Genomic DNA, 16,725 nt, shown 5'->3' on the forward strand with positions numbered 1-16,725 from the left:
TTTGTGTCCTCTAACAAAGGCAATAATTCATATTTACAAATTTAATCACAAAGGCAATACCATTTACATTTGTACTTTAATTATATATTTGACAATCTAGATTATGTTTGAGAAAAACTACTGTCTAAACTAACGTTTATACCATAAAGACACATACCCAAGATCCTTTTCTACCCTGAAAATATATAAATCATTATTTAGTTGTGAAATTACCGAATATCATACATGTAAATCAATTTACAGTTGACATTTTACAGTTGCCAATTTACAGTTGACCTCTTTCACCTTACAGATTTCATTAAATAGGAAACGGATAAAGGTAATTATGTTTGTATGGTCCTGATAGATTGCACACAAATGTGCTGAAGATACGGGCATGTTTCTGATAATGAAATGACCGTTCAAAGTGTCTATTGAATAGTATAGCCAAAATGTTCTTGCGACAATATTAGAATATGCTTCCGTTATGTGGGGTGGATTTACACATCTATAGCTAGGCGCACCAAAATGTACAACAAATCATTTATACCTTCTGTAACTGAATAATGGAATACATTAGATACTGAAATTCGCCAAAGAAAATAAAAATACCCCCGTAGTACCTAAACACGTTTTGTTTGGTATCAGATATTTATCAGTTATGCATGCTCGTTTAAGAAATTATTGTATCAACTTACATGCGGACCTTTAAAAATATCATTTAAGAAAAAGCCTGACTTGTAGATGTGGGCACCCTTGTGAGGATGCCAAGCACAATCTATTTTGCTGTCCATTATTTAAACCTCAGAGATTCATATACTCCTTGCAGAAACTAAAATGTTTTCATCCACAAAATGTTGATGTTGATCTATTACTGTGGTGGATGTTAACAATAATGAACAAATATTACCGGCTTTCCAAAAATTTTATCAAAACTACTGACTGCTTTCGAAACACCTGATAAATGTGTAAATCAGTCAGTTGTATTAACTAAATAATCTGGTACCATAACAATTGACAAGCATTTTTATGATGGCTGTCTGCTCCTTTCTGACGATTAATCCTACATGCTGAATCCCTAACCTTGCGTTATTATACAAACAAACATTTTCTATTCTGTCTGTTCTACTTCTTAAATTGGTTTAATCCGTTTGATGTTAGCCTGTATTGATTTTTTCTTCTGGTCGCTTTATATGTTTACATGTCACAACTCTTCATTATGAATGCCATCAATGTTGATCAAAATATTTTAAGGTAACGGCCGATCGTCAATTTTGTAAGAAGTTTGGCCCTACCCTTTTACTATTTGTTATTTCGAAAGCAATTTGTTTCTCTTCTATGTATATTAACATGGATATATTGACAATAAAATATATTTAGATTAGTCGAGATCATGTAGGTTGACATAGCTTTTTTTCGATTCTCATCAACTATAATATGGACAGAATATATGTCGAAATGCCCTTGATACCGACGTTGCCAAGATGTCTTTATTATCCTATCAAACAAAGACGTAATGTCAACACACGAGTTATCACGCTTATGGGATCTAGGAAGGGGGTCAATTCAAGCTTCAATATGGACGCACTCAGACCGTAGATCTTCAGCGTTTGTTTTGTACACGTAAAAATACGTCGCCATTGTTTGGCGTCCTGAGGCAATTTTGGGATTCGTACTTTATAACTGGGGATAAGTTGCCTATGGAAAGCAGTAAAATCACAGTTCAAGTGTGACGGGGTATAAAAATGTGTTGTTGTTTAGTTCTTTTATATGTTTTTGTAAATTGTTGTTTTTTTTGCTGATGTTTTCTGTATTTATTTTGCGAAGGTTCTGTTTGATTAAATTATTTCTTAAGGAGCAGAACTACCTTTGAAACAACTGAGTCGCAAATACTTATATTTCTGTTTTTTTTTACTTCCTTATTTTTCTTAATTTTTCGCCTAAAGCCCCGACACAATTATAGTTTGACACAAATTTCACATGAATATAGAAGCAAATTTCTTATTATATCTAGTCACATGGGTTAAACTCTGTGTATAGTTGTCTCTGACATGCAAAGCATATGCTTTCGCAGTTAAAATTAAACTTATGTATATTCAATGGTGCTCTGGTGATAACTGATCAACGGCCATCTGGCAATGGTACTTTTATGATTTTTTAGAAATGTACTCTTTTTTAGTGTTTAAAAACTTAATTTCCCTGTTTATCTGTCCAGCCTTTTAAAAGCGCACATATCGGTGCAGAGATAAAACATTATTTAAATACTCTTTCTTAAATATGACTAGTGTTTCTTTTTTGTTCTCGCGTTTCATATTGTGACAAAAGGAATCGTGCTTTTATTTTTGCCTATATGCTAGACCATTTGGTTCACTATGGTGGCAAGTTCACACAAAAACAAGCGGGTGTTAATGTTTGAATTAAGGCGCGTTAACTCTCCAATGTATGGACATAAAATAGAACAAATGGTGATTTAAAATAGTTTGATTTGTATTTTTCTGCTATATGTTTCATACATATGTTAATAAATTGGTACTGTAAATATTTATTGTTTATTCATGTATCCTTGATTTGCGTTTTTTTTATTGTACGATCTTCACGGGGAGTAAAGTTGTGGTAAAAATTAATACGAAACAGATTTGTGGGGTGAAAAGAAAGAAAAAAACAGCATGTTTGGATTACATTTTCCGGTTCAGAAGAAGGGTTTCCTGGTTTGTACATTTTTTTAAAAACTTTTCTTTATATAGATAAAACCCTTTAAACAATAAAGAATATAAACATGTTAAAGCTAAATAATAAAATTAATATTACTGTGTCTTTATGCAGCTATGTAAATGGAAAAATACAAGGTCTTGTCATTTTTTAACAAACCAATTCTCGCAAGGAATATAGCTCAAAAATACTCTATTTTATTGATGGGCTGTATAAGGCATTTTTCAGGTTTTATCTTTTACAACAACAACCTTTTTTTTCTAACGTCCATTAGTCTGTATGTAGCACACAAAAAAGTCAAAATCTGCAAATTTTGCAAATAAAACCGAAAATTGTTTGAAAATAAAAATAATAAAATTATCTACGTAGTTGGTTACTTCGGAATGTATGATTTGCTTTGGAAATGTCTAAGAATTAGAGTTAATCACGAACAGAATACAATTATAACAATTATGTTTTTTTTTATTTAAAAAAATAATGTTTTTTTTATAAAATGAATATAATCATAAATGATATTATATATGAACCTCATTATAACAAAATTACACATAAAAACATCAAAAGATTATTCATTAATCAATTTTACTTTATCATTATACCAAAAACATTGAGAGATGTTATGCAGTTTCATTGTTTCTCGTGAACAGACTCAATCAAAGTCCGAAATTTTGATATTATATTGCTGTTTTCATTAATTCAAAGTTTACAGGGTAGATAATTTTAAACATATGGATGGATTAACCTTGTCATGTTATACTTCTCAAATTTTGTTAGTCACTATAAGTTAGCCGGGTTCTTTTATATAAATAAATGATACATGCCAAATAACTGAGATCTGGGATTTCTAACTTTACATACCAATACATATATAAAAGTTTTTTTTATCTCCCTGACACCTGGGGCAGGACAAAAATTGTCCCTAGCATACATGTCAACAAGGAATACTTCATGCAAAATATCTAAGCTTAACATAAATGTAAACCACAGGGTAGTTTAAACTGGTTTTAGGCGCGCCAAACCTCACTCTTAGCCCCAAAATGTTCCTTTATGACACGAAAGTGTTAAAAAAATTGTATCATAGTTTTGGAACCTTTCTGTTGAAAATGGGTCCGAGTTAAATCGTATACATAAACATGCACCGTGCGTTTACTTGAGTGCAGGTATTAGTTACCCGCACTCCAGAGCATGCCCATTGATTGGCTCATTTTTGCTGGGGTTTACTTATTGTGATGGCAGAGAAAGGGTAAGCGACAGAAATGTCATATTTAGATGTTCGTGCATTCGTTAATTTTCTCCGAGGTTTCATATTGTGACAACAGGGAACATGTTTTTATGTTTGACTGTGATACAAATGAGAAAGAACATCAAAACACTCGGCAATCTGATTAATACTCGGGGGCTACATCGGGGTATAAATCAGATAGCCTCGTGTTTTGATGCTCTTTCTATTACTTATCCGCCTAGTGAAATTCTAACAATGATCATGGTTATATTAGACGAAATAAATTAAACACTTATTATAAATGATTGTGAAGGTACAGTCAAATGACCATTACTAAAGTTCTTGATGCCTTAAAGCAAAGCAAAGCAACAAGAAAATAACTTACAAGGGCCCGACGAAGCAAGACAGAAGACGAACATTAAAACAATTCAGTCCCAAAGGGATTTAAGAACTGTCTATCATAGTGTTTCCCACTCAGATGCAATTGAAACAGGAAAGCAAAGCGTCCAACTGTAAAAGGTTTGAATACCAAGCATGCGGTATGCCTTAAGATAATTGTGTCAAATCCTCTTTTAATAAACCGTTTTTTTTATAATTTTAGTGAAGACAGCAGAACTATGAACGATAACCCTATGAAGTATGTAAACCAGATCTCCATAGAAATCAGGTTTTCTAATACCTTGTCGGAATAGAGCTTTTAAATTACAATTAAATTCTAAAACTTGATATGAATTACGATGGTAAAATAATTTAAGCAATTTATGATAGCGTTAACTTTGTTTAAGAAGCTTGTTGGTAATAAATGAATTGCGTTCATTAAAATTATTAACACGACTGCACGCCCTAGCAAATCTTAATAATCGAGAAATATATACCCTCATATGATGTAGCATGAGGTACATCTCCATCTAAATGGGGATATTTAACAATATTAAAATCAAAATCATTAGTTTTATCGTAGATTTTAGTTACTATCGTATTATTAATAATAGAAATGATTAAATCTTAAAAAGGTGGCATAACATCTGAAGAGTTTGTCTTATTCAATGTTAGTTCATTGAAAATATTTTAGTAACCATTTGATCGAATTGAGGATTATTCATATTGAGGTAGCGGGACGTGTTATTAAATACATGTATACGTTCCTGATGTAAAGTAGGAAAACGACTTAACATAAAATCCCTATCAAAGCAGTAAAGAAATAAATCAGCTATCGGGATGCACAATTAGTTCAAATTGGAATGCTTATTATCTGTTTGAAAACCGTATTTCCAAACCTGACATAAATGTTATGTAATAAAAACGAAAGTGCTCTACAAACTTCGTCACAGATCCACATTGTATATTGATTAATGATACCATTGGTAAAGAAACCCTTTTTTGAATTACAAGCTATAGGGTTAAAAATTCGTCCATCAGCTGAAATGATAAAAAAAGTAAATCAACATTTTAAACCTCCATCATGGCGTTAATAAAATTATTCACACTTAAATATATGGGCTTAGCAATTTTTAAGAAGCATATAGTGATGTGGAGGTTTGAAGTTGGAAGTAAATCTTGTGAGAAATAAAGAGGAAAAAAATAATTGCTATAACAAAATCTACGTTCAAGGGGGTCATACTTCTGGAAATAGTCAAGCTAGAGTAGTGAATCTTCTCACACATGATTTGAGTGATAATAAGGAACATATATTTAAAATGTGAACCGGATATTGGGCGTAAAGCGGAATCCCAGAATTAAACTGTACAGGGAAATGTGAAACGGACAATAGCACGGGGACGACCAATGACAATACAGGGCAGAAATAGGACAGCAGGGGTGACCATGAGGTCAAGTTTTGTTTTCTTAATGTACAGGGACTCACAGGGAAAACATACAATAAACTAGACTCCAGTGAAATGAAACATTTATTCGAAAATAATGATATTGTTCTTTTAACGGACACATGGTCAAATGATCTTTTTTAACTATGCAGTTACAAACTTTGATTATTATATTTTACATAGAAAATTAAAATCTAAATGTGCAAAAAGAGACAGTGGTGGTTTAATAATATATGTCCATCATAAACTAAAACAGTATGTTGAACTTGTTAAATTTTCAGGTGACGGTTTGATATGAATGAAATTTAGTAAACCGTTGTTTATTTTTGAAAATGATTTGTGTATTTGCCTTATAACACCCCAAAAGGTAGTAGTAGGGAAAATATTGATGATCAATCATTATTTGAAATTTTTCTTGATGACATGTTGAATTTTGAAAATATGTACAATAATAAATGTAATTTTATTTTAACTGGAGATTACAATGCTAGAGTTGGGGAAAAATTAGATTATGTTGAAGAATCTTACCATATTTTACATGATTTTTTTACCAGAAGATTATATACAAGATGAAATATTGCCTAGGAAAAGTCTAGATAAAACTGTGAATGAATGTGGAAAATTCCTATTTTTGTTTGGGGTCCTCCTTGGCTCCTGGTCGCTGGTTCTTGTTGCTTGGTCGTGTTATGTTGCGTTCAGTACACGCCGCCTTTCCTTGATGATCTTGTTTACCATATTTTATATTTAATTTATTTGTCATATATGTAATAAGTTAAACTGTTTAGGAGTTTCCATGTGTCTAAATTACCAGCTCTCATATTCAATTAGTGACTCTAGAATTTGAAAGTGAAATAGTAAGTTACAACTTAATATTCAAAAGAAAAGTAGCATTTAACGCGCTAAAATATACAAGTCCATTTAAAAAGAGAGAATTATATTACATTATATGAATTGGTAAATATATAATATATTAAAAATATTAATACGATTAGTTTGAAACGAAAATGCTTTAACTTTAAATTTACATTATATAAAAACAAAATAACATTGTTAATCCTAAGCATGTCTGAATAAGTATTGATTTTATTTTCAATTGGTTTGTGTTTGTAAATGATCGTAGTTTAGTGTTATGATATAAGAACTCATCCTGCCGTAAAAAAGACGATATTGCGAATAACTTAAATTAAATGTATCTTTGTTTTCGAAACAAAAATAATAATAAAAAAAATACCAACATCATAAACAGCAATAGAGTTACAGAATTAAACTCTGAGATATACCCCGCTGAATGTCAAAAGATATCTAGCTAGATCAGGACTTCAATCCAAGACTATTGGAATACCGTTCTGTGGCTATTATTGACTGAGTTATCCAACCGCTTACACTTTCTCTACCCTTAATAGTGAGCAGTTCCAACCTGTCCGTACCGTACTGAAACAATGCTGATTGAAGTCTGAGTTAAATGTAGTCACGGTCCACCGTTGGCGCAAAATGTCACAGGGTGAAAAAGTGCAACCTGAATGGACTCAAATCCGTGGCCATCAAAATACCGGGCCGCGCCTGAACCAATTAGCTATCCGGGCGCTTACATATCATCTGCACTAAAACGTGAAGAATTCTATTCTGAATTGTGACAAAATGACAACAGTTTTATTAACAGCTAGCACGAACCCTGTCTGTAAGGCTCACTTAAAAGAGTATGTATAATGTTGTAAAACTCGTGCAAAAGATATTCTATATTTGTGTAAACCAGATAAAAACATACTCTTGAGCACTAAATGGTGTTTGAAGCCAAACTAAACGGACATCCAGCCCTGTCGCTATATAATTCATGCAACATCAGGGTTTGTGCAAGTGGTTTTTACTTATCATCATAAAATAACGTTCTGATTAAAAGATACACATCGTCAATGATTAAAGATTAAATATTTCTATAAATTCAAGTACATGTACGTGTAATTATTTACATGTCATGTGATCAAGAACAGATATTGCAGTAATCCCAGTATTTATCAACTGCGTTACTGCAGTAAGAGGTCCTACGGCTATTTTTGCTTATTTTGTACCCCTATTTTTTGGTATTTTATGTGGATTGCAAGCACTGATTGCAATGCGTAAATGATTTCCTTTGTTAAATTCACTTTATTTCACCTTTAGGTATATTTTTAGAATTATCGCAAACATAGCTTGAATTTGGAGGCATGATGCTTTAACCTGTCTTTTTTAACTTATCTAGAACTATGACCAATTTCAGTCACAAGTATATAAACGACTTAAACAGACTATTTGCAAGCATTAAAGAAAATTTAACTTTTTCAAGTGTTCATAGTTTATTAAGTGTCCATATATAAGATGCTATCAAATTGTTTGGTATTTCTTTCTTTTATCAATTTTGATTGTACCTTTCACAGCTGTTGGTTTGAATCGTGTCAGGAACATTTAAGGGAGCTAACCCGCCTACATCGTGGATTGAACCCGTTAACCATGCAGTATTTGTACATTACATTTGTCCTTTTTTGCATCTAATTTAAGGAAGGAAACAAAACATAATTTATTACTTTATATTGTTTGACTTAGTGAATAGTGTGATCATTCAGTTGATGTAAATTGTGCACTCAAATAACAAAGCTAGATCAGCTTATTAATTTGTTATTAATTTACATATTAAATATTGTCAAGAATAGTTCAAGATTATAATTAAGTCACTATATGTTTAATGAAACATGTCCCAACTAGTTAGCAATTATAATCTCAACAAACTTAAAAGGATGAAATATGTTAACCTCCCCTAATAATCTTCATTATTTTAAAATTCAACCAATGGACATAATGGGAAAAATGAATCTCTAAATGAAAGGTGCGAAGCCCTATATAGTGAGCACTATAAATATTATCACATATGTGGATTTTTTGAGTGCATTAAAATAGATAATTTGCTGTTTTAAGTATTAAAGTATAACAAAAGGAACAGTCCTTTTAAAAAAAATGTGACACTGTAATTATATGCTATGGTATGTGATTTTGATACATTAAAATAACCTTTCACATATTAAGGTGGAGTGTTCAAGTGGTCGAATAGCTAATTGTTGAGCTGCTCAAGGTTCAATATCTCTAATTGGTGCCCCTCGTTCCGTTCCGTTACGAAAAGTACCAATAGCCGATAATATCTATCATGTGTTGTAGTTTGGATTGGATCACAGTCATTTAGCTTGACAAATTGCCGCTCATGGACAGTTGCCCTCAAAGAACATAGCGAGCTAAAGTCCATATACATGTCAGATACGTTTTGTTGCATATTTTTCCATATATGTACCATACTTTAAAGGATTATCTTATATAAATATATTTCATCATGGAAAACAATGTGATGACTATACTTACAGCAGCAAATGGATTTATAACTTCACTCATAGGAGCTAAATGACATCATCCTAGGCACGTAATAGCAGACCAGACTGCGTTGAAATGACGTCATTAATACATTTCATTCATAAAATGCGGTTAAAATGATGTAAAAGATGGAGTGGGCGAAAAAAATATATTCGCTTTATCGCAAGCTCCAATTTTACCAAATAGAATTACTTTACTGTCAAACTAATTGATGTATAGTAAGTATATTTCTGTATAATTAATGTTCTCCTGAGAGTTGCGATATTGATTAAACATTAATTTGTCCTTTCTAAAAAGTTTGCTTACTATGGAGCTTTTAAAACTGAACATGTACATTTGAATAAAAGTGATATAAGAAGGTCAGTCTAAATCCACTTTAATACCTCTATCGCTCTAACTATCAATCATGATTTACAAATGTATATGTGTTATAAGTGATCGACTGTGATGGTCTTGATATGACAGTTTACAATATATAAATTCGGCTCTTGCATCGGGTCATATATCATGTCGGTTATAATTATTTTCCCATTTATTCAAACAACATACTTTATTGACTTTTTTATAATTATGAGAATGATAACTGAAAAGAAATCCTCGAATATTAATAGATGTGTAAAAGGTTTTTACGCGAAAATGTTTGAATAAGCATTCAGACAGAATGTTCAAACTAATGTTTTTAATATACCAAAAGAAGACACATATGAATATATATATTAAAACAAAAACAGAAACATTTATGAACTTCTTGCAACAAAAGAGCAGCTAAATATGATTTGAAAGCAAGAATAGATAAGCAAGATAACGCATTTTATAGTAAGACTGTCTTAAATGCAAGTGTATGTATCATATTCTCTTGTCTTGCATAATGTAGACACACCACTTGAATCATTTGTAACGAGACATTATATGCCATCCATGAAATAATTTTTCGTGTGTAAATTAAAAACATATTCTAATTTTCTACAAGATTTTGGCTGTCAAGAAACTTAAGAGACCTGTTTGACACAAAACATGTGCATCGAAGTTTTGATAGTGTTGTTATTTTTACTATTTTCTGACCTTTTTGTTGATTCAGTGTTTATGACCTTAGAATTTTGTAAGAGTATGAAGATCATCAGACCTGTTCGTTATTTCATAACATATAACAATTCTCTAATGCTACTTAAACATTTAAATAAAGAAATCTATTTTCATAGAAATACAATTTTATATATCTGGTCTATCAGTAACCTCAAAAAAATCCACTAAGCTATGTCTATGTCTTTCGGATTAAAAATATCCTTCAACATCGAAGAACAAAATTGATCTGTTTCAAAAGTAAAGCCAATAGGGAATTAAATAGTCTTGTGCATTTTGTAAATAACTTTCATCAAATAAAGAACTTGTATCAATTAATAAGCTAAAGCTATGATTTTTCTCACATGTTTCATTTATTTTAAAATAATGCACACATTTCATTTACTACATTTTTTTTAGCTAATTGCATCATTTTCCGGCTTTTTTTATTTACACATTTTATAGAAACGTGATAGTCTTAGTATAGACAAGTGTAAAAATTCTGGACAATCTTAATAAGACCTTTAAATAAAAATTGTGCCTGGCTATATGTTTATTTAGCTGATTTAAATGTGACATGTAAGACTTGATGCGTTATGCGTAATATGATATAAATTTCTTATTATATCTAGTCACATGGGTTAAACTCGGTGTATAGTTGTCTCTGACATGCAAACGTATGCTTTCGCAGTTAAAATTAAACTTATGTATATTCAATGGTGCTCTGGTGATAACTGATCATCGGCCATCTGGCAATGGTACTTTTATGATTTGTTTTAGAAATGTACTCTTTTTTAGTGTTTAAAAACTTAATTTCCCTGTTTATCTGCCCAGCCTTTTAAAAGCGCACATATCGGTGCAGAGATAAAACATTATTTTAATACTCTTTCTTAAATATGAATATGGTTTCTTTTTTGTTCTCGCGTTTCATATTGTGACAACAGGAATCTCGCTTTTATTTTTGCCTATATGCTAGACCATTTGGTTCACTATGGTGGCAAGTTCACACAAAAACAAGCGGGTGTTAATGTTTGAATTAAGGCGCGTTAACTCTCCAATGTATGGACATAAAATAAAACAAATGGTGATTTAGAATAGTTTGATTTGTATTTTTCTGCTATATGTTTCATACATATGTTAATAAATTGGTACTGTAAATATTTATTGTTTATTCATGTATCCTTGATTTGCGTTTGTTTTTATTGTACGATCTTCACGGGGAGTAAAGTTGTGGTAAAAATTAATACGAAACAGATTTGTGGGGAGAAAAGAAAGAAAAAAACAGCATGTTTGGATTACATTTTCCGGTTCAGAAGAAGGGTTTCCTGGTTTGTACATTTTTTTAAAAACTTTTCTTTATATAGATAAAACCCTTTAAACAATAAAGAATATAAACATGTTAAAGCTAAAAAATAAAATTTATATTACTGTGTCTTTATGAAGCTATGTAAAATGGGAAAATAAATTTTTGTCATTTTTAACAAACCAATTCTCGCAAGAAATATAGCTCAAAAATACATAATTTTATTGATGGGCTGTATAAGGTATTTTTCAGGTTTTATCTTTTACAACAACAACATCTTTTTTTTCTAACGTCCATTAGTCTGTATGTAGCAAACAAAAAAGTCAAAATCTGCCAATTTTGCAAATAAAACCAAAAATTGTTTGAAAAAAAAAATATCTACGTAGTTGGTTAATTCGGAAAGTATGATTTGCTTTGGAAATGTCTAAGAATTAGAGTTAATCATGAACAGAATACAATTATAATAATTATGTTTTTTTTTTTATTTAAAAAAATAATGTTTTTTTTATATATGATAAAATGAATATAATCATAAATGATATTATTCATTATAACAAAATTACACATAAAAACATCACAAGATTAATAATTAATCAATTTAACTTTATAATTATACCAAACACCTTGAGAGATGTTATGCAGTTTCATTGTTTCTCGTGAACAGACTCAATCAGAGTCCGAAATTTTGATATTATATTGTTCTTTTCATTAATTCAAAGTTTACAGGGTAGATAATTTTAAACATATGGATGGATTAATCTTGTCATGTTATACTTCTCAACTTTTGCTAGTCACTATAAGTTAGCAGGGTTCTTTTATATAAATAAATGATACATGCCAAATAACTGAGATCTGGGATTTCTAACTTTACATACCAATACATATATAAAAGTTTTTTTATCTCTCTGACACCTGGGGCAGGACAAATATTGTCCCTAGCATACATGTCAACAAGGAATACTTCATGCAAAATATCTAAGCTTAACATAAATGTAAACCACATGGGTAGTTTAAACTGGTCTTAGCCCCAAAATGTTCCTATATGACACGAAAGTGTTAAAAAAAATGTATCATAGTTTTGGAACCTTTCTGTTGAAAATGGGTCCGAGTTAAATCGTATACATATACATGCACTGTGCGTTTACTTGAGTGCAGGTATTAGTTACCCGCACTCCAGAGCATGCCCATTGATTGGCTCATTTTTGCTGGGGTTTACTTATTGTGATGGCAGAGAAAGGGAAAGCGACAGATATGTCATATTTAGATGTTCGTTCATTCGTTAATTTTCTCCGAGGTTTCATATTGTGACAACAGGGAACCTGTTTTTATGTTGTTTGATTATGATACAAATGAGAAAGAACATCAAAACACCCTACGCCCCCTTGTATAAATCAGATAGCCTCGTGTTTCGATGCTCTTTCTATTACTTATCCCGCCTAGTGAAATTCTAACAATGATCATGGTTATATTAGACGAAATAAATTAAACACTTAAATGATTGTGAAGGTACAGTCAAATGACCATTACTAAAGTTCTTGATGCCTTAAAGGAAAGCAAAGCAACAAGAAAATAACCTACAAGGGCCCGACGAAGCAAGACAGAAGACGAACATTAAAACAATTCAGTCCCAAAGGGATTTAAGAACTGTCTATCATAGTGTTTCCCACTCAGATGTAATTGAAACAGGAAAGCATAGCGTCCAACTGTAAAAGGGTTGAACACCAAGCATGCGGTATGCCTTAAGATAATTGTGTCAAATCCTCTTTTAATAAACCGTTTTTTATAATTTTAGTGATTTTGTTTGTTTTGTTTTGGGTTTAACGTCACATCGACACAGTATAGGTCATATCGCGACGTTCCAGCTTTACTGGTGGAGGAAGACCTCAGGTGCCCCTCAGTGCATTATTTCAGGCACGAACGGGCACCTGAGTAGAACCACCGACGTTCCGTAAGCTAGCTGGATAGCTTCCTCACATGAAAGAATCCAAAGTCCCTGTCGGGATTCGAACCCACAGCGGTGAGGGGCAAGTGGTTTGAAGTCAACGACCTTAACCACTCGGCCACGGACGCCCCTAATTTTAGTGAAGACAGCAGAACTATGAACCATGACCCTATGAAGTATGTAAACCAGATCTCCATAGAAATCAGGTTTTCTAATACCTTGTCGGAATAGAGCTTTTAAATTACAATTAAATTCTAAAACTTGATATGAATTACGATGGTAAAATAATTTAAGCAATTTATGATAGCGTTAACTTTGTTTAAGAAGCGTGTTGGTAATAAATGAATTGCGTTCATTAAAATATTTATTATTAACACGACTGCACGCCCTAGAAAATTTTAATAATCGAGAAATATATACCCAATATGATGTAGCATGAGGTACATCTCCATCTAAATGGGGATATTTAACAATATTAAAATCAAAATCATTAGTTTTATCGTAGATTTTAGTTACTATCGTATTATTAATAATAGAAATGATTAAATCTTAAAAAGGTGGCATAACATCTGAAGTGTTTGTCTTATTCAATGTTAGTTCATTGGAAATATTTTAGTAACCATTTGATCGAATTGAGGATTATTCATATTGAGGTAGCGGGAAGCGTTATTAAATGCATGTATACGTTCCTGATGTGAAGTAGGAAAAAAACTTAACATAAAATCCCTATCAATGCAGTAAAGAAATAAATCAGCTATCGGGGTACACAATTAGTTCCAATTGGAATGCTTATTATCTGTTTGAAAACCGTATTTCCAAACCTGACATAAATGTTATGTTATAAAAACGAAAGTGCTCTACAAACTTCGTCACAGATCCACATTGTATATTGATTAATGATACCATTGGTAAAGAAACCCTTTTTTTAATTACAAGCTATAGGGTTAAAAATTCGTCCATCAGCTGAAATGATAAAAAAAGAAAATCAACATTTCAAACCTCTCTCATGGCGTTAATAAAATTATTCACACTTACATATATGGCCTTTGCAATTTTTAAGAAGCATATAGTGATGTGGAGGTTTGAAGTTGGAAGTAAATCTTGTGAGAAATGAAGAAGAAAAAAATAATTGCTATTACAAAATCTACGTTCAAGGGGGTCAGACTTCTGGAAATAGTCAAGCTAGAGTATTGAATCTTCTCACACATGATTTGAGTGATAATAAGGAACATATATTTAAAATGTGAAACCGGATATTAGGCGTAAAGCGGAATCCCAGAATAAAAATGTACAGGGAAATGTGAAACGGACGAATAATAGCACGGGGACGACCAATGACAATACAGAGCAGAAATAGGACAGCAGGGGTGACCATGAGGTCAAGTTTTGTTTTCTTAATGTACAGGGGCTCACAGGGAAAACATACAATAAACCAGACTCCAGTGAAATGAAACATTTATTCGAAAATAATGATATTGTTCTTTTAACGGAGACATGGTCAAATGGTCTTTTTAAATATGAAGTTACAAACTTTGATTATTATATTTTACATAGAAAAAGAGACAGTGGTGGTTTAATAATATATGTCCATCATAAACTAAAACAGTATGTTGAACTTGTTAAATTTTCACGTGACTGTTTGATATGGATGAAATTTAGTAAACCATTGTTTATTTTTGAAAATGATTTGTGTATTTGCCTTATAACACCCCAAAGGTTAGTAGTAGGGACAATATTGATGATCAATCATTATTTGAAATTTTTCTTGATGACATGTTGAATTTTGAAAATATGTACAATAATAAATGTAATTATAACTGGAGATTACAATGCTAGAGTTGGGGAAAAATTAGATTATGTTGAAGAATCTTACCATATTTTACATGATTTTTTACCAGAAGAATATATACAAGATGAAATATTGCCTAGGAAAAGTCTAGATAAAACTGAGAATGAATATGGAAAATTATTGTTAGAGTTTTATAAAGCTTCTGGTGTTAGAATATTAAATGGCAGATGTTGTGAAGATAATAATGTAGGTAAATATACATGCATTAATACACAAGGCAGCAGTGTAATCGATTATGTTTTATGTAGATCAGATTTGATACAATTTATTTCACACTTTGAAGAGAGTGACCCAGATATTTTGTCTGATCATTGCTGTGTGCATTTTAATCTAAAATCTTGTAAAATATTCGAAATTGAAGATAAAACTGAAACTGATAATTCAACTATACCTTACAGTTATAAATGGGGAAACAGTAAAAAGGAATTGTATATTTGTAGTTTATGTAGTAATAGCGTTATGAATGAATTTGTAATTATATGTCAAAATGTTGATGATGCTGTAAGTAGCCATGAAATAGATCAATCTTTGACAAATTTCTGTAATAAAATAATTCTATTAGTGAAGAGTTTGTATGTTACTTGGGTGTAAAACAAGGCGAATCCCTTTCGCCGTTTTAATTTTCTATGTATTTAAATGATATAGAAGAATATTTTATGTTAAATGGTTTTGAAGGTATTGACTTAGGTATTTTAAAGATATTTTTTATTATTGTATGCAGATGATATAGTGATTATGTCTGAAGCAGAGGTGGGCTTACAAAAAGGATTAAGATTATTAGAAATATATTGTGATAGGTTGAAATTAAGTGTTAACTGTACAAAGAGAAAGGTTTTGACTTTTAAAAAAGGGGGTAGACTTAGACAGAATTTGAATTTTTATTATAAAGGTCAGTCAATTGAATTAGTTAAAAAGTTTACATATCTAAGCATTGTTTTTTTTCTGTTGGCGGATCTTTGAATATGACTTTTGAAACACTCTCTGGACAAGCATTGAAGGCGTTGTATAAACCCGAAAAAGAGCTGATAAGATTCCCTTGTATGTCAGTTAAGCATAAATTGGAATTATTTGATAAACTTATTTTACCAATTCTTAACTATGGATCACAAATATGGGGTTTACTTGATAGTCATGTATTAGAAAATATACATTTAAAGTATTGTAAGAAGTTCTGAGGAGTTAAAAGACAAACACAAAACAATTTTATCTATGGTGAACTTGGAAGGACATCTTTAAAAACAATGAGAGCTATTAATGTTGTAAAATACTGGTTAAAAGTTGTTCAGTCAAGTAGTACAACATATGTCAAAGTTGTATATGATCTTATGTGTAGATATTTAGAACTTAAACCAAATTCAATGTCCTGGGCTAAGTCTGTTATGATTTTGTTACAATCTTTAGGTTTCAATGAAGTATAGATTAATCAGGGCGTTGGTGAAATAAATTTAG

The sequence above is a fragment of the Ruditapes philippinarum genome, unplaced genomic scaffold, assembly GCF_026571515.1.
Source record: "Ruditapes philippinarum isolate M1 unplaced genomic scaffold, ASM2657151v2 ctg803_1_1_1_1, whole genome shotgun sequence".
Taxonomy (NCBI): domain Eukaryota; kingdom Metazoa; phylum Mollusca; class Bivalvia; order Venerida; family Veneridae; genus Ruditapes; species Ruditapes philippinarum.